General features: G+C 39.4%; 1 pseudogene; it reads right to left on the bottom strand.

Annotated features, from left to right (window-relative positions):
- Nucleotides 1-335: 335 nt before the first annotated feature.
- The window catches only part of LOC100613071 (cysteine and histidine-rich domain-containing protein 1-like), a 32,967-nt pseudogene continuing 14,727 nt past the window's right edge, over nucleotides 336-18,575 (bottom strand).

Here is an 18,575-nt window from a genome sequence, read left to right as displayed (position 1 = left end):
GATGTGACAAAAACAAATGTTCCTTAATGTTTTTCTGCCTAACATAATATTATACTAAGAAATACTGCAATTATGTTGGCGAGCTATTTTCCAGCTTCTCCAAGTATAGGACACAACTATGGTTCTATCAGCGAGGAGAAATGAATAATCAATCTTACGTAACTCAAAAGAACGATGGGAGGCACAAAAAGGTGAACTGACTTTGGCTTTTAAGAACCTGATGTTGATCCTGAAATGCCAGATTCAACAACAGAACAAAACAAAAGATTACAGCAGCAAGATACCACTTTGCCACACATTATTAAGAATTCTGAAATAGGCAATAGCTCAGTCACTCAATCTGTTATATCTTCTGTTTGTTTTTCTTGCTTTTTGGTTGCAGGCAATTCAAGGTGTGCCTATTGCATAGGACCAGCTATTCTTACTGTGCTCTCTGTCTGCATTGCAGTCATAGCTACCTAACTTCACTTTTCAACAATCACAATCCATAATTTTGCATTTTGATGAAATTTCTTCTCTTCTTCAAATACAATGTGTTGCTTTTGTTGTTGATGTTGTTGTTGAGACAGAGTCTTGCTCTGTTGCCCAGGCTGGAGTACAGTGGTGCAACCTCAGTCACTGCAACCTCTGCTTCCCAGGTTCAAGTGATTCTCATGCCTCAGACTCCCAATTAGCTGGGATTACAGGCATGCACCACTACACCTGGCTAACTTTTGTATTTTGGTAGAGATGGGTTTCGTCATGTTGGCCAGGCTGGACTTGAACTCCTAGGCTCAAGTGATCCACCGGCCTTGGCCTCCCAAAGTGCTGGGATCATAGGCATGAGCCACATTCAAATGCAGTGTACGCATTTAATAACGTACTATTTGCTTCTACTCAACTAAGTTCTGGAAGTGAGTTTTTAGCATCTATGGAAATTGTGACCTCTTGCCTGATGCCAGGCATGTCTACATGGAATAACTTTGTTCCCAGCATTTTTTTTCCATGGTCTACGTGTGTATCCTTTTTGCACAGCCCTCTTGGGCTAAGAACATATTAAAATCTGAAGTTTCTTTTATTTTCTTCAATAGTTTCAGAGTTTCATCTCCTCATGGAAAAGAGGTGCTCCAGAATGATAGACACAGGCTTTCTCTAGATTCTGTGCACCCTGAGGTGTCTTTGAACACCCTCCATTTTCACATGAGGTCCCAATCTTGATTTCTTCACTGTCTTCTTTCTTATCTTATTCATTCCCTTATGACAGTTTATCAAATGCTTGTTTTAGGCAGGCAGATACTTTTTAGTTCCAAATTTGTCATTGGTTTACCTGGACTTGGCCTTTTTATTGATTCTGCTGGGTTAGAGGCTGGAATGATGTGCTCCTGAAATTTGGGTTTTGATTCAAATAGTTCTTTCTTCTCTGTAGTCTTGACTTCAGGTTTGACTGGCTCAGGTGACGTCTCACTATTCTGTTTAGTGAATAATGTTGTCCAGCCTGTTGTCCAGCCTGCAATGCATAAGGAATCAGAAACATCAGTTGTGCTTCTCTTACAGTTAGACCAACCCTCTAATGCATCACAAAGACTGGAATACTTGGGTGGGATGAACAAGTGTCATTGGAATTGACCTCTAGATTGAAGCACTGACTGCAGCCCGGTTATTGCTAGGCAATGACATTTTCTTTTCCCACTATTACAGGCAAGGTCCAAACACCAGGAACCACAAGACACTGTGTTTACCACTTCCTGTAGCAAGCACAGGTCTGACAGCTGAGGCGACTGCTGACTTCTGGAAATGGCTCCCAATTCTTTTACATTGTATTTTTTCCTTTTAGAGTGAATATCCAAAGATCATATATTTTTGTTACTTGGGAGCTACATGGAGACTCTCAAATCAGTTGTAATCTAAGTTTGTGGCTCTTTTACCAAGATTGCTAAATCCTCCTTGAAAGATAAATCAGAGAAAGGGAACTTAATTTTGATTGGTCGATTATGAAGTCAAATGGAGTCTCATTTTTTTGTATGTGATTCTTTGGATTTTTATAAGGGGTTGGATTATCATTCAATCAAATTTGGAGAGAGACCATGCAAGGAGCGTTAGTTGTGGTGTACCCCAATTTTATTTTCAGACAGTCAAGATGGAAATATTACAAAAGCTTACTCTTTAAGAGAAAGTGAAGGGATTTAAGAATTAGGCCATCTGTAAAATGTTTCTAAATAAATATATGCTTATTAAGAATTAAGCCTTTATGGTTCAAAATTAGAAAATAGATGCATCAACAACATAAGAGAGAAGAAAGTGACTGGTGAAAGAACATAAAATAGGCTGTTTACTCTAGCTGGCACCATGATTGCCAAGTTAGTTGAGCCTGTGGATATGTAATTACTTGGGTCTCTAACACTCAACATCCCAATCTAGGTTCAATCACCCAAGTCTTTAGCTTGAGTTGCTCAGATAATCCATGAACCCTCTAGGATTCTTTCCACAGAGTTAGAGGAGACAGAGTCCAATTGGAATCCAGTACTAGTGGGAGTTGTCCCCCTAGGTTAAAGAGCTACTGAGAGGCGTTCTAGTTACAGTACTCATTAGTGTGCATAGGAGAATACTGTGCCACAGCGTGTTGGGGATGCTCACTATGCTTCTTCAAGACACTGCATGCTGATTGGTTAGTTGTTCTCCCCATAGCTCTGGGAAGAAATTAAATGTAGTCTCTCATTTTGCTAAAGTAAAAAAAGAGGCAGAGACAGTAAGAGACTTACTTCATGCCCTAAATGAAGACCACATTAACATGAGCGCTGTGACTTTTTCTGACTTTAGACAAATGTTTTTAAAAAAAACACCTAAAACGATTTGTTCTGTTATAATAGAAACTTAATTTGAACCAACTTGAATTAAACGGGAAGGACACTAGGATCTCCTGGGACTCTAAGAGCAGGGGCTCTTCATAGTCTCCAGAGGGCAATCAGGAACTAGAGTGCTGTGGAGATGCAGGAAGTCCCCTCGGTGAATCTGTTTTACTCTTCTTTTCTTACTGCAGATCACTTTTCTGTATTTCCCAGTTCAAATGGTAGTTTTGAACATATTAATGAAGGCCTAAGAGTAAAATGCAAGGAATGGGTTGGAGAAAGCCAGTATAAAATCCAAAAAGGTGAGGGAGGGTTCTCGAGGTGAGTGGACAGAGAAACCATGATGGAAGAGGTTGGTGTAAATTCGTAATGGAAACCTAAAAGTAAACAGCAACAAGTAGAAAAGCCAGGAATGACTAAAGGAAGGTGATGGCTTGGCTATATTTCGGCACCAACATGTATGTGAATCTATTTTATTTTTGTTGTTTAATGCATTGGTGTGTGTCCACTCTTGCTGGAAAAGTTTGAGGGGGATATTGTGTCTTCATGAAATAATAAGACTTTATGGTAAGGAAGCAGAATGATTGATCTTTGGAGGAGTGTTGTTCAAAATTCTGTAATGGAAGGATTAGCAAAGAGGCAGGGTGGTGTTTGCATAAGAAGGCGAATGAACAAAAGAGACATCTATTGATGACTTAACTTTCTTTCCCATCAATCTCTTTCTTTCTTTTTTCTTTCGTTTGGCTGAATTTTATTATTAGAAGTGAGAAAATGACAATTAGAATTTTATTTCTACAATTGATCATTAACAATGAGAGCCCTAAAGAGTTTGGAAATTTTCAACTTTAATAGAATTTCCTGTGTTCAACACAAGAACCTTTCCATTTGGCCACATTATTTTTTAATTTCAATGGATTCTTTCATCCAGAGACATTGTTGAGTAGTCCATATTGTATTGTATGATACTGTGCTAGACAGCACAAGGTTAGGCACTGCTCAGAGTCCACACTGTTCTAAGCACTTCATCCATATTAACTCACATATCCATATGTGCATCCAGTGACACAGACACTGTTATTTTCTTATTTTTCTGCTGAGGAAACTGAGGCACAGAGAATTAAACAACTAGGCCTGGGTCACACAGGTAGGAAGTAGAATATGTCAGCATGCAGACTCCACAGCTTTTCCCTTAACTCAGCTATCTTCTCAAGAGGCTACAAATAAAAATATCTACAACAAATGGCAACTTATGATGTGCACTAAGAGGAGTTTTCCAGAAGCAGAGAAGGCATGACTGATTCCCAGCTGTTTGATCTGTCTCTCAAAAAAGGTTTAATGACGGAGGACTGTGAATGTTGAACTTAACTGGTAGGCAACGGGGACCCATTAGAGGATTAGAGATTTTGGAGAAGGACAATTACCATGGTGATGCTTTAGTTGGGAAGATCATTTGGCAACTCCTGTGAAGAATGGTTTGGTGTGGGAGAATTCGGTGATGAGAATTAGGGTCTTAGGATCAGGGTAGGAGGCCAGCTAGGAGCAATCTTGCAATTGGTCTAGGTGGGAAGTGATTTGTGTTTGATAATATGATTTTGGGAGACATGGAGAATATTTAAAAAGATATACCTTAATAGCTTCCTCTTTTCTCAGCTTTCCTTCTTTACAACAAGCACACTTACTTTTTCTGGTTCCTTTCCCTGCGAGAGTTTTGCAACACAACAAAACAATCATGTTTGTGCCTTTGATATTTGAGTGCTAGTCAGGGTACATTTTGCTGTTTGTGATTTGAAAGGTAGCCATTTGGAACAAATGAAAGCATGATCCTCGGTCTATGTTCTTGTTTAGGGTGGACCTTCTGCAGTAGCTTCAATGGCTTTGGTGAGGTCTGACATATTCTAGATGTTTAAACATAAGCAAAGCCTTTTGAAGGCCTTGCCTGACATTGATTAGTCTTCAGAAAATGACAAGCTGTGACACCAGCTCCCAAGGAATCACATACCAGGGGAAGATGTATCTTCAGCTCTTTCCATTTCTGCCCTTTATTTGAGAGTATTTCCTTCTTGAGGAAAGCCTTAATGTCTTTATATCCCTCAGTGTTTTATATTTAGTGCTTTACATTTGTATTATTTGGCTTTTTACTAGTAATTCTAACTAGGGCCTGTTATAATATGTGGCTGTTTATTTTCTTTCATGGACCTTAAGTAATTTCTTTTAAAACTGACTTGTCCTGAAAGTATTATGGTAAGTGAAATAAGGCAGACACAGAAGTGCAAACATTGTATCAATCCACTTACATGAAGTACCTACAATTTTGAATTCTGTCAAATTCATAGAAACAGAAAGTAGAATGGTGGCTGCCAGCTCCTGAGAGGAGAGAGGAAAGGAGAGTTAGTGTTTAATGGGTACAGAGTTTCAGATTGGAATAATGAAAGAGTTCTGGAGATGGATTCTTGCAATAGTTGCACAAAAATGTGAACCTATTTAATGCTACCAAACTGTACTCTTAAAAATGGTTAAAATGACAAATTTTATCTTATGTATATTTTATCACAATAAAGAATTGAGTGGTACTAACTTATCCTACTTTCCCCTTGCAGGAATGATTTGTTGGTGGCTTGGTTTCAAGGCTCTCACATTAATGATTCTACATTGCTTAAAATTCCTTTTATTTTTTTCAATGGGCAACCTACAAACATTTATTAAACATGAGCCAGACCCTGTCACTCACATCCAGGTAAATTATTGATCCTCTTTGCCCAGAGCCGCATATTACAAGCCATATTGTTACAGTCTTGCCAACGCACCACAATGTAGCAGTCCCTCATTGTGAGGTGAATTTCACCCAGAGTTTTTTGTCTTATGACCAAGAGAATTAAGGAGCTTGTAGACAAAGGGTAAGTTGGAGCGACAGTTTAATAAGTAAACGAAGAAAGCTCTCTACTGTGGAGAGGGGACCTGGAAGAGGGTTGTCACTGCCATTTTTATGGTTGAATGCAAGGCTTTTATAAAAAACCAATGAGGGCTGGGCATCTCATTTGCATAAGTTGCGAACTGTGTAGCTCCACTCTGTCCTCCTAGTGCACATGCAGACCCTTAGCTTGTGTTACTCCATTATTCCTTTGTTCCCCTTACTGCACATGTGTTAAGGGATAGAATTTTCCATTGCGGACATGTCTGAGCAGGTTACCCATGTAGACTTTCTTATCTGTGTAGCCGTGGGCATGTGTTAGGCAAGCCCACCTATGCAAGTTCCCTTATCTGTGCATGAAGCTTGATTTTTCAGGCTGTTGTTTTGTTTGAAAAAATTCAACCAAGGAATCACCCTAACAGCCTGCCTGACGGGTTTCTTCATATCTCCTTTCTCAATATTCTCCTGAAGACCAAATCTACAAGGCATTAAAGATGTCATCAAAGAAGGAGAAAATAATTGCAGGAATCATAGAGCTTGAGAAATTGAGAGTTAAATACATTACTCTACCATTGGACTTTTCAGAGACTTTACTGTACTAACGTGCATAAAACGTTCTCAAGAAGGGAGCATAGTATGCCCATTTCCCCAAAATTTCTCACCACACAACTGTTAAATAAAAAATAGTCTCTTGAAACTAGAATTTATTGGAAAATAGTTTAGGGAATAGTGGCCAACAGAATAAAGTCCACTATTCAGTATGACCCCCAACATCTCCTGTGATGACTCCAATTAAACTTTCAGGCGTGTATTACATTTTCCTGCACTTGCATAGTACACAGCTATATATCTTGATATTTCCTGAGGGAAATTTGCACTCTTGGCATTTCATGTGTTTGTTCAGGCTTGGTCTGATGCTCTCTCCTCTCATTTTGTCCTCCTAAAACATTTCACCTTGTTCACTTCAAAGTTTTACCTGTTCTTTTAAGTGTAAATGAATTACTCTTCTTTTGTAATCACCGTAGCAAACTTTTTGTTGTTGTTGTTGTTTTTAGAATTAGTGCATAGATTAGCTAATTACATGAGCAACGACGGCATCCTACCATCTATTCTTGTTAACTGTTCGCAAGTCACTCTTATCTACTAAATATTAAGTTTCAGGAATGTGAGGTAAGGCATTATGTCTTATTTATCTTTGCATTTTCCAGCCTGTTGTCATTCACATTAAATAGGTGCTCATGTGTATATAATTATAAAGTTGAATTTAATAACTAAGCAGCATCCAAGATGTACAGAGCTCTGAGCCAGGTTTAATTGATTGCATTAAAAATATTAGTCACAGCTTCTGTTCTAAGAGACAGAAAACCAACATATGCAGATCTGATTTAATTTTCAAAAAATTATAAAGTAAAATAGCTGGTACAAATGGTGGAATAGAAATAGAATACATGAATACTGAGGCAATGAACAATTAAAGGATAATCTAAGTTGGTTAGGTTTAGGGATATTGTTTGAGGTGAGTTTTTAAATTTTTTTTTATGGAGTCTTGCTGTTGTCAGCCTGGGCTGGAGTGCAATGGTGTGATCTTGGCTCACCGCAAACTCTGCCTCCCAGGTTCCAGCAATTCTCCTGCCTCAGCCTCCTGAGTAGCTGAGATTACAGGCACCCACCACCATGCTCGGCTAATTTTTGTATGTTTAGTAGAGATGGGGTTTCACCACGTTGGGCAGGCTGGTCTCAAACTCCTGACCTCAGGTGATCCACCTGCCTCCGCCTCCCAAAGCGCTGGGATTACAAGCATGAGCCACCGCGCCCATCCTTGAAGTGAGTTTTAAAGGAAGTAGTGGGGCTGGTTTAGTGAAGAGGAACAGAAATGCTGTGTTTTCCTTTGCTATCATTTTGCTTTATATCCTCGTCATCTTTTTCCTCATCAGTTACCATTCCTATCACCATTTGTTATCCAAGATCTGTACACGAACTGTGCTATATGTTAAACTTTACTCATCTACCTCATGTTATTGGGGCTTCCAGGGCTCAATAAGATGATGTCTGTAGAAATACTGTAATCCAGCATCTCTTACTTGGTGTGATTTTCTTCGTTGATACTGGAGATGGTAAAATAACACAGGGAAAATAATGGAGGTGTTTTTATACTCCAGTAAGTCTTGGCATATCAGCCACATAGTTGTGCTGTAAACTATTGTTCAGCAATCATTAGCTGAACAATAGTTCAACCATTATTGTTGAACAATCATTATTGAGCAATCATTATTGTTCAGCAAGAATCATTAGCTTGACCTGAAGCTTGATTCCATGTTGACACCATATTCTGACAAAAAGATTTACAGGCTTTTTTTTTTCTACTTTAGTATTATTTGCTTAAATAATTTAGATTTTTAAGACTCCAGGAAAGTTTTCACAAGTCTTGCTTTATGGAAGCCTATGGAAGTGGGCGCTGCCTAAATGACTGCGGGTCCTCCCGAATTACTTGTTGATTACTTGGCTTTTGCAGGTATGACGGACATTCCTGCCACTGCTGGCAAATGGGATGGGTAGGTCTTGATGTTCAGTGTGCCACATGCTATGTCACCCATAGGAGCAGCTCCACTGGTGAAACTTGAATAGGAAAAATTGTTGAAAAAATTAAGGTGCCCAGTTGGATGAATGACATCACAGAAATAATGGGAACATTTGGGCTAGATAAAAGGGATGCCTAGAGACATGATTGCATGTAAAGGACTGGCTACATTATTCTGCAAACCTCCCACAGCCAACTTTCCCAAGCTGGGCATGTGGCTTATTTACTGGGTGAAAGGTCAGGTGTATTTGCTCTTGTGAGCATTCAATATAAGAGAGAAGGTCAGCTTTCCCTAACAAGTACAAGCCACCAACATTTTTTTTTCCATTGGAATACTTCTTTTGAATGAGATATTGAGCTATTGTGTTTAACGAAATATTGTATAGGAAGATGACTTGTAAGCAGTAGAGTAATTCCCAACAGCAGTGAACAATATTTTATGCATTATGACATACTTCCAACACTCCGTTATATACATGAACGCTCTTCACATGTATAATGTGAATTTAATTATTTGAGATAATTTTGTCTATTGGAATTTAGAACTTGCCTGTGTTTGGTTTATAAAGCAGATTTTCTATTATTTGATACAGATGTGGGAGATGGAAGAAACTTTGGGCAGTGGTGGTGTGTATTGTGATCAGAGTGGAGGTAAGGATATGATACTGTCTTTCAATTGCTAGAGTTTCTACTACCACAGAGCAAATTCCAAAACCTTCATTTCAGAGCACTTTTGGAATGCATGAGTGTACGAATGATGGGAGAGATTTTTAAAAAAGGGAACTGCAAGGGAGCAGCTACAAGCAAAATGTATATAATTGAGTGAATCTGACACTTTTATTTTTCTTGCCCATATAAATAAGATTAGAATTAACTCTAGCCTCAGAAACTTACATTTCAGCCTATTTTATATAGTTACAAACTGAGATGATATCTTGAGACATTATTTGTTGAGCCCTGCTTTTTCCCAATTTATTTTCCCCGAGGCTATCAGACGCATCCCTGCTACTCCAAAAAGAAGTGGGAATGTCATAAAGGCAACTAAAAGAAAAGGGTGGACACAGTAGCTTGTTCCTGTAATCCTAGCACTTTGGGAGGCTGAGGTAGGAGGATTGCCTGAGGCCAGGAGTTGGAGACCCAGTTTGGGCAACATAGAGAGACCTTGTTCCTACAAAAATTAAAAAAAAAAAAAAAAGCCAGGCATGGTGGTGTGTGCCTATAGTCCCAGGTAGTCAGGGGGCTGAGATGGGAGGATTGCTGGAGCACAGGAGGTTGAGGCTACAATGAGCTATGAACATGCCACTGCACTCCAGCCTGGGCAACAGAGTGAGACTCTGTCTCTTAAAAAAAATAACTAAAAGAAGAAAGAGTCTGTGTTTCATTTTCTTGATTTCCAAAACAGAGTTTTGAGATTCAAAAGAGAAAGACTGAAAAATGTAGGAAGCAAACACAATTTATACCATAGAAGTAGCCGAAGGAGACTAGACAAACTTATGCTAGAGCAGTGTTGCCTCTACCCTGACCCCTGGCTGAGAGATAGAAGAACGCACAAGGTCGGTTTCACAAGACTTCACACATTAAGGGTTGGCCCATACTGGAAACTCAGCCAATGTTCTGAAGAGCACTGACTGCCACTGAGAGACACTGTATGCTGCCTGGGTGAAGAAGCTGTGACAATGGTCTATCTTGTCCCCGAGAGTCCTTTTATGAGCAGCCGTATGCACATGGCTCACTTTTCATTTTGCAGAATGATGTCAGGCTCTAGTTAAACTTAGCAATGTGGATATCATCCTGTTTGCCTTTTAATGGCCTACTACAAACTCCAATGTTGAGTAATTTTCCTTAGGTAATTAAGCCAGTCTTTCACTAGGATTTACCTCCAGTGTACAGATAGGATTCAAATCCAGACAGTCTAGCCCGGGCATAGAGCCTTTACCCTCTAAGAAGTACAGAGAGATCTAAGAAATTGAATCATGGGAACTGTCGTCAGTAGATGCTGAAAGCTGTGACAGTCTTTACTCTGAACTGAACAGCCTGCTACTTAGAAAGGATACTTTCTGTTAGTCATGATCTTGTGAAAAATGAAAAATCTTTTAGTTGTGTTTGAAATGACTGCCTTTATAGATGTTGGTGATAATCTGCTCATGCCTTATTCATAGTCTATCTTAAGAAATTATTATCAATCTTCTATTTTTTGCCCTTCTCTGAGACTTGGGTTTTCCACCTGTAAAATAAGAGTGAAACACCCACCCTACAGGGTTATGAAGACTAAATTGGATAACACGTCAAATGTGAAAGCACTTAACCGAGTACCTGGGATGCACAACACCTAGAAAATTTTAGTTATCTTCTCAGGAAAAAAATGTTTCTAAGGCTATTTAACATGTATTAACTACAATAAAAGGTTAGATATCAGAATAAAATATATACCATGTCTAGTTAATGGTCACACATCTTTATTTACCTTGGAAATCTACCCAAAAGCACTTTTTCTAACATTCCGATTCTGTTGAGGTCCTCAGAAGGGGTTTCAGTTATTTCACAGATGGGAATGAAATAAGAGGTAGGGCAAAGCTCATCTACATGATCCTTCATCGACCTCACTCTAGGCAATCTAGAGTATAAGTATGCCATCCAGCCCTCACCATAGCCTCAAATCTCTGACTCAAAAACTGCCAGAACCATCAGTCAATCTGCAACCCAATGTGTGTTTTTGAGGAGATTTTATGAGTTAGAGACCCATTCCCAAGCCCACATATTTGATTTCTCTGAAATTGATGTGCCTCTATTCAATCTTTCTTCTTAAATGTCCACTTCTTATCATTAGGGAAATTTATCTTCACTTATATCTTTCTTTGGTTGCAAAATTGAAGAGACTAATCAGGGAGAAACTATTATTTGATGTTATATAGAGAATTAAGCAGAGTTCTTGCTTTTTCAGAAGATAGCATAGAAATCACATGAGGATTTTAGTGCTACACATCAGGGCATTTCAGGAGTAAAGAAGACCATTGTGTGTGCTTTTATTTTTTTTTTCTGCTTAATTAGGATAATTATTTTTCATCACCTGCTACTTAATTCAATGTTTCTAAAATTCAAAGCCCCTATTAATCTCATTTAACACAATAGCTACCTTTATTAGAAAACATTTCTTACTTAGTCTTGACAATTTATTTTTTTGCAATTGTCATATTATGGATAATGTAGTAGGAATAATTTTGTCTTAAAGACCAGACCTTGAGTCTCATCATTTTTGTTGTTATTGGTGATGACAATAAACTGCTGTTAAATTCCAATATTCTAAAAGATCACTAAAATGACTGAGCATCTGTTAGTTTGACTGATTTTTCCCTAGGGCATCAATTTGAGTGCAAAATTTTTGTAAGCTAAATTGTGTTTGGTGTCTTTGTTTTGTGCTGCTGTAACAGAATACCTGAGACTGGGAAATTTATAAAGAAGATACAATTATTTCCTCCCAATTTCTGGAGGCTAGGAAGTCCAAAATTACAGGGTCAGCATCTTGTGAGGGCCTTCCTGCTGCTTAATAACCTGGTGGAAGGCATAACGTGGGGCTAGGGGAGAGGGAAGGAGAGAGAGAGTGAGCAGAGGAGGAGGTTGAACTCACCCTTTTATAACAAACCCACTTCCTCCATAACAGCACTAATCCATTCATGAGGGCAGAACCCTCACAACCTAATCATTTCTTAAAAGTCCCACCCCCAAACATTGCTGTGTTGGGGATCAAATTTCCAACATGTGAACTTTGGGAGATATATTAAACCATAGCACTTGGATACCTGTGTTTGTTGAGGAAGGAGTATTTAAATCCTGATGCATTTTTTTTTATGAGAAGAAATTCCTAGAAATTACAATCTCTCTCCCACCTTGGGTCTACCCTTCTTCAGGCACCTACAAGGATGTTGGTGAGGGAAACCAGAATCTTCTTTACTTTATTTGAATGGAAAGAGACAAATCTTCTGAGGGAGGACAAAGGCCTGGCATTAATAGTATTTTCCTAGTCTTTTGCTTTAAGCCTTTCCAAAAATAAGGAATTCAAGCCATTAAAAATATATCAAAGCATAATGTCAACCCAAGGTAAAGAAGGGTGTGTCTGGTGTCTGTGCTGCCAATAGCTAATCACAAATTTGCTTATCATGAACGTACTAATGTAGGAAATCAGAACTTTGTCTGTTCAAATCTTGCAAAGCATATAAGAACTAGTTCACATCTTGGAATAAAAACCCAGTCTCCCTTGATAAGATTGTAGAGACAAATGTGAAATAAATCTATCTTTTAAATAGAAGTATAAATGTTGTAAAAACTTCAGTTACATCGCTGATGTGTTTCTGGACTTTTCCATCAGTAGTATCATTAGAATTAATTGCTTACATACTGCTGTACTGCTATCCTCACCTGCCCATATGTTAAAATCACCTGTCTTAACAGCAACAAGCTGTTGTTTTAGTATTGCTTGCTGTACCAGTGCTTAGGACAGCAGGTCTACCAATTACTAAATATATGCCAGAACATTTTCTTCATCTTTGAATGTTGAGGAAGCTATAATTATATTTTCTTTTTTTTTCCCAGAGTGTCACAAAAATGAAACGGCTTATCTTCCTACAACCTACCTTCTCGTTTCTTTTTGGAGGCAAATTTATAATGTGGAGGAATTCATAATGCCTTGGACAAAATGTGCAGCTATTGTTTTTACTGAGAAGTTTGCAAGTACCTGTTTTATCCACATAGATATCCAAGTGCTATGGTTTAATATATCTCCCAAATTTCACATGTTGGAAATTTGAGTCCCAACACAGCAATGTTGGGGAGGGTGGGACTTTTAAGAGGTGATTAGGTTATAAGGGCTCCGTCCTCATGAATGGATTAGTGCTGTTACAGAGGGAGTAGGTTTGTTATAAAAGGATGATTAGTTTAACCTCCTCCTCTGCAGTTTATTTAGAGATCGATTTTATTTTGTATGGAGGAAAAGGGAGTGGATTGGGGCACTGGAAAAATAATAAAAATAATTGTGATTACTCTCTTCTCAAACATTGAATGTTTACTACAAATTTTCATTGGTCTGTACATTCCAAATGTTTCACTGTCATTTATATATCTTTGACACTCTTAAAAGTTGAGCTGAGGCCCTCCTCATGCAAATGAAGGCCCCAAGGAGTAGAAATGCTAACTAGCCCAGGGCCAGAGACTGAGAGGTGGGAATTAGTTTAGGTCTTTACATTTCCTCATACTGAACTTTACTATGTGTGCAATGCTGACCCTTGCTCTTATTAATTCACTGACCACATATTATCCCATAAAAATTACTTAAGGAAATTTTTATTTGACAATTTGAGGATGTTATATGACCCTCAGTAGCAAGCTATACCATGTTTCTTTCTCTAACATTTATGCTTCCTTGAAGTTTTAAACTTTTGTCAGTCAGCAAACTGTTCACTAAATTCTTCCTGTGGGTAGGAAGCTCCTAGGATTTAAAGGAAAATAAAGATGCACGAAATATTATTTTTACTTGGGAGGTACATTTTTGGGGAGGTAAGGGAGCTACTCTAAAACCTTAAACAGTCACTTAGCTACTATGTGATTCAATACGATGTCAGTAACATAGAGACTTCATGCTGTTGGTGAATCTTCAGAAGGAGGGTTGTCCACAGGCAAACCCTCCTTCTCTTGGGATGTAGGATCTGTGCTTGGATTTAGAAGCAGCTGAAATATAGGTAATGAAAATTAAAATGGAGCTGAGGACATCTTGGTTCTCACTCTAGACTTGACCTTGGGTGAGTAAAGGAATTGCTTGAGTCACAGTTTTCTCATCTGTAAACTGAAGCACTTGGGTATAGTTTTAGAGTCAGATGGATCTAAATGTAATAATTTGGGCAAGAAGGACTCCTTGTGGTAGGCAGTCTCTATGATAGCTGCCAATGATTCCTGCCTCTGCTATTCATGGCAACATTGAGGGAATGTCACTTCCATAATTAGGTTATAAAATATTGGTACTTTTTTCTTGCTAGCAGATGCTCTCTGTTGCCTTCTTGGCTTGCACACTTTGATAAAGCGTGATGTTATGTTGTAGGGGCCCCCAAGCAAGGAACTGAGAGCTGCCTTTAGAAAAGAACTAGTAAAGAATTAAAACCATCAGTCCAGCAGCCTACAAAGAGATGAATGCTGCCAACAGCCACTGAGTGACCAGGAAGCACCTCCTTCCCTAGTTGAGACTGCAGATGAGACCACAACCCCTGGTCCCACACTTTGATTACAGCCTTGTGAGAGACCATGAACCAGGGGACCCAGAGAAGTCATGACCAGATTCCTGCCCTACAGAAATTATGAGATAATAAATAAGTATTGTTTTAACCTACTCTGTTTTAGAGTAATTTTATACTCAGCAACAGATAATGAATACATTCCTTTAATTAAAAATATAGCTTAATATCACAAAATGCTGCTTATTTATTATGGAACTAAGATAATATAGATAAGAAAAGGGGGAGGCATCTATTATGCTTGCTTCCTGGAAATAATCCCTATTCGACCTTGATTAATCTGTTAACCCTTGTTAAATCTGTTAAATCATCTTCAGTGTGCACATGGGGCATGGTTTTGTTTCTCCATGCATTTGATGTCAATCTAATTGTTCTCAGGAATTTCTTAAAATTATGGTTCTACTGATAGTCCTTTTACAAAGTTGTTATTTTATGTCATTGCTTGGGATTTGGAGCCAATTGGAAGGCAGATCCTTGTGATTATGCCTTTTTTAAAATTTTAATAGAGACGAGGGCTCACTATGTTGCCCAGGCTGGTCTCCAACTCTTGAGCTGAAGCAAACTTCTTGCCTCAGCCTCCCAAAGTGCTGGAATTTCAGGTGTGAGCCATGGCGCCTGGCCTAGTTCTTCTTTCTTAACTGGTGCTTTCTCTTTCTAATTTTTTTTCTCCCTTGGTTTCAATGGCAATTGCATTGAACTTTTCTCCTGCAACTTTAGAGTGTCCTTCTCAGTTCAGACCAGGTGTGGTGTCCTAGACTCCTTCGCTAACTTTTCTTTTTATGCTCACCTCTTAAATATGAGGATTCTGTTTTGGGGCTTTTCCTGATCTAAACTTGTGCATTCTCAAAGTTTATCTAGCCTGCAGATATAGTTGAAGCTCGTATTTCTTGAAGTGCAGAGTATGAACCGTGGCTGGAATGGCAAGGGATTTGAGGGGTTTCATACTGATGTGATGAACTAATACCAAATCCCATGGTGAGAACTTCATATCTCATTTCACTGTTTTTCCTATTCAGATTACATCATTACGTGTGAAACTTGAACACCTCTGCCATATAGGTGTTCTGACCAGCTCCCACTTAGTCTTCAAGGCTTTACCCTCCATTCTTTCCCAATGGTAAGAAAATTATAACTGTGATTTATAAGGCTATATGTTATAGTAAATTTTTGAAATCATAGTCCAGGCACAGTGGCTCATACCTGTAATCCCACACTTTTGGAGGCCGAGGTGGGTGGTCACTTAAGGCCAGGAGTTCAAGACCAGCCTGGCCAACATGGCAAAACCCCGTCCCTACTAAAAATACAAAAATTAGCCCAGTGTGGTGGCACATGCCTGTAGTCCTAGCTACTTGGGAGGCTTAGGTATGAGAATCACTTGAGTCTGGGAGGTGGAGGTTACAGTGAGCCTAGACTGCACCACTGCACTGCAGCCTGGGTGACAGAGTGGGACTCTGTCTCAAAAAAAAAAAAAAAAGAAAAAGAAAAATTTTTTTGAAATCTTAAAGGGTTTGATTGCAAAATTTTTCAATAATATAAACATGTAAAGAAAGTCTTCCTTCCTACCTTTCCCTAGCCCTACTCTTCCCCTTAGAGGTAACCACTATTAATAGTTTAGTGTGGTTTCGGCTGGGTGTGGTGGCTCACGCCTGTAATCCCAGCACTTTGGGAGGCCGAGACGGGTGGATCACGAGGTCAGAAGATTGAGACCATCCTGGCTAACATGGTGAAACCCTGTCTCTACTAAAAATACAAAAAAAATTAGCTGGGTGTGGTGGCGGGCACCTGTAGTCCCAGTTACTCGGGAGGCTGAGGCAGGAGAATGGCGTGAACCCGGGAGGCGGAGCTTGCAGTGAGCCAAGATTGCACCACTGCACTCCAGCCTGGGCCACAGAGCGAGACTCCGTCTCAAAAAAAAAGTTTAGTGTGGTTTCTAGATCTTTTTGTCTGCATTTACAAACATACATATAAATAATAGAATCTATATATGAATATGGTTCAGCAGTTAGCTTTCTCATTTCATATCTCACGGGCATCTGTGCACTCCAGGGCTTAAAAATCTACCACTTTTTTTTTTTTTTTAGCAGTTGCTTTTATTTTATTTTATTTTATTTTATTTTTTTATAAAGGAGAGATCAAGGAAAGAAACTGACTTTCATGTCTCCAGGGTTCTTCAGAAACACGTTTGAGAAACTTTGTTTACTGCAGCAACTTGTCTTATTTTTAATCCTTATTTTATAATATGTCCTTGAATACAATATCTACACTGTTTTTTCAGAAGTAATTTCAGGCAGAACTTCAGTAACTGACATTTCTTATATTATGTATTTATGTATTCATTTACTTATATCAACACTCCTATCCCATCTTAATACATGTTAGATTTTGTGCTTATGACCCTCTGCCACCCACCTCTAGGACCCATTTATTAATTTGTTACATTTGAATAAAACATTAAAGTTTTTCAACCATATTATTGAATTCAATTCTCACAGTGAATCTATGAGCTAAAAAAAATTATTTCTAATTTACAAAGGAGGAAGTTGAGGCTTAGAGAATGGTTCCTAACTACCAGCTGAGTCATATTACATTGCCTGTGTTCATGCCCTCCTACCCTGTCTCCTGTGAGCTTAAGATTTACCAGGGTAGGCTGGGCGTGTGGCTCACGCCTGTAATCCCAGCACTTCGGGAGGCTGAGATGGGCAGATCATCTAAGGTCGGGATTCCGAGACCAGCCTGGCCAACATTGCCGGCTGCTTCAGTGCTGTCAGGGCTGGACTCCACTCACTTGCTCTGTCCCACTGCGTTCCACCCCTCTCAGGAGGGGGAGCACAGGTGAGTGGGCACAGGAGCCAGGGCGAATGCTTTTGGATGCCAGCAGGAGCAAAACTCCATGTCTGCCCCGTAGCAGCATCTAGCGGGGTTGCCCATGACCTCTGAAGCCCCAGAAGGAGTGATACAGTGCTCTTATAGCTTTGCCATCTGCAGATGGCTTAAGTATTAGCAGCTCAGTGGAGGGTCAATGTGACAGACTTTTGCACCCACACTCATGGCACCCAAGTTCTTGTCCAGCCAGGAGAAATGAATTCACACAAACAAATTGAGGACAGTAATATGGCTGGCCATGGGTGGTTTTGGAAAAGGCAACATTCAAGCAAAAAAATAGGTATGTAAGTTCTCACTTTGGGTCACGGTACCGGGCTTTTCAGCTTGAGGATGAGGCCCTCACCAGGGACCTGCCCTCCTAGAATTTCTCTGCCTCCTGTCTCTATCAGTTTGGCTTGCCCTTTGGCTGCTCTTGGAACTCTGCCAGGTGAAGAAGCCCAGGTGAGCCTACAGTATGATGAGATACATGTGACCCATTTTCCCTATCATCCTGGCCAGGCATATAAGCAAGGCCATCCTAAGTCCGCTAGGTGCTAGCTGCATCACTAAAGAGCCTGGCCAATATGAGCACAGCTAGACCAGATTAGAGGAGACTGCTTAGCTGATTTACAAAATTGGAGCTGGAAAAAAAAAATGCTGCTTTAAGCCCCTAAGTTTTGGGGTAGGTTGTTTACAGCAAAAGACAACTGATACAAAGTCTAATTTTAGTAATAATAAAAATAACCACTTATCCATTGCCTCCCCCATCACATTGCTGGAAGAGTCCATGAAAGAATGCAGTGCTGTGCATGACAAGTGACTTCTTGTAGAGCTGTGCCCAGCACAGTACCTGTGTCTCACTAGCAACTCAATGTTGTACACTGAACAAGTGAATAATAATAAGCTATACAAGTACAAGGTAACAGTAGTTGGAGCAATAGAATAGCCAAATATGTAAAATTCCCCAAGTAAGATATTTCATTTTCTCTTTAAACATTATAATAGCTGTGCCAGAGAAAATTGAAAAGAACAAAATGAAGCAGGTGATCTGAGTCACCTGGGTTAGTAACAGCTGGGAGACAGGACCAGTGGTTTCTCTGAAGCTCTCATCCCAGCCAGGGCGGCAG

The sequence above is a fragment of the Pan troglodytes genome, chromosome 3 (assembly GCF_028858775.2).
Source record: "Pan troglodytes isolate AG18354 chromosome 3, NHGRI_mPanTro3-v2.0_pri, whole genome shotgun sequence".
NCBI lineage: Eukaryota > Metazoa > Chordata > Mammalia > Primates > Hominidae > Pan > Pan troglodytes.
This window is presented reverse-complemented; position numbering and strand designations above follow the sequence as displayed.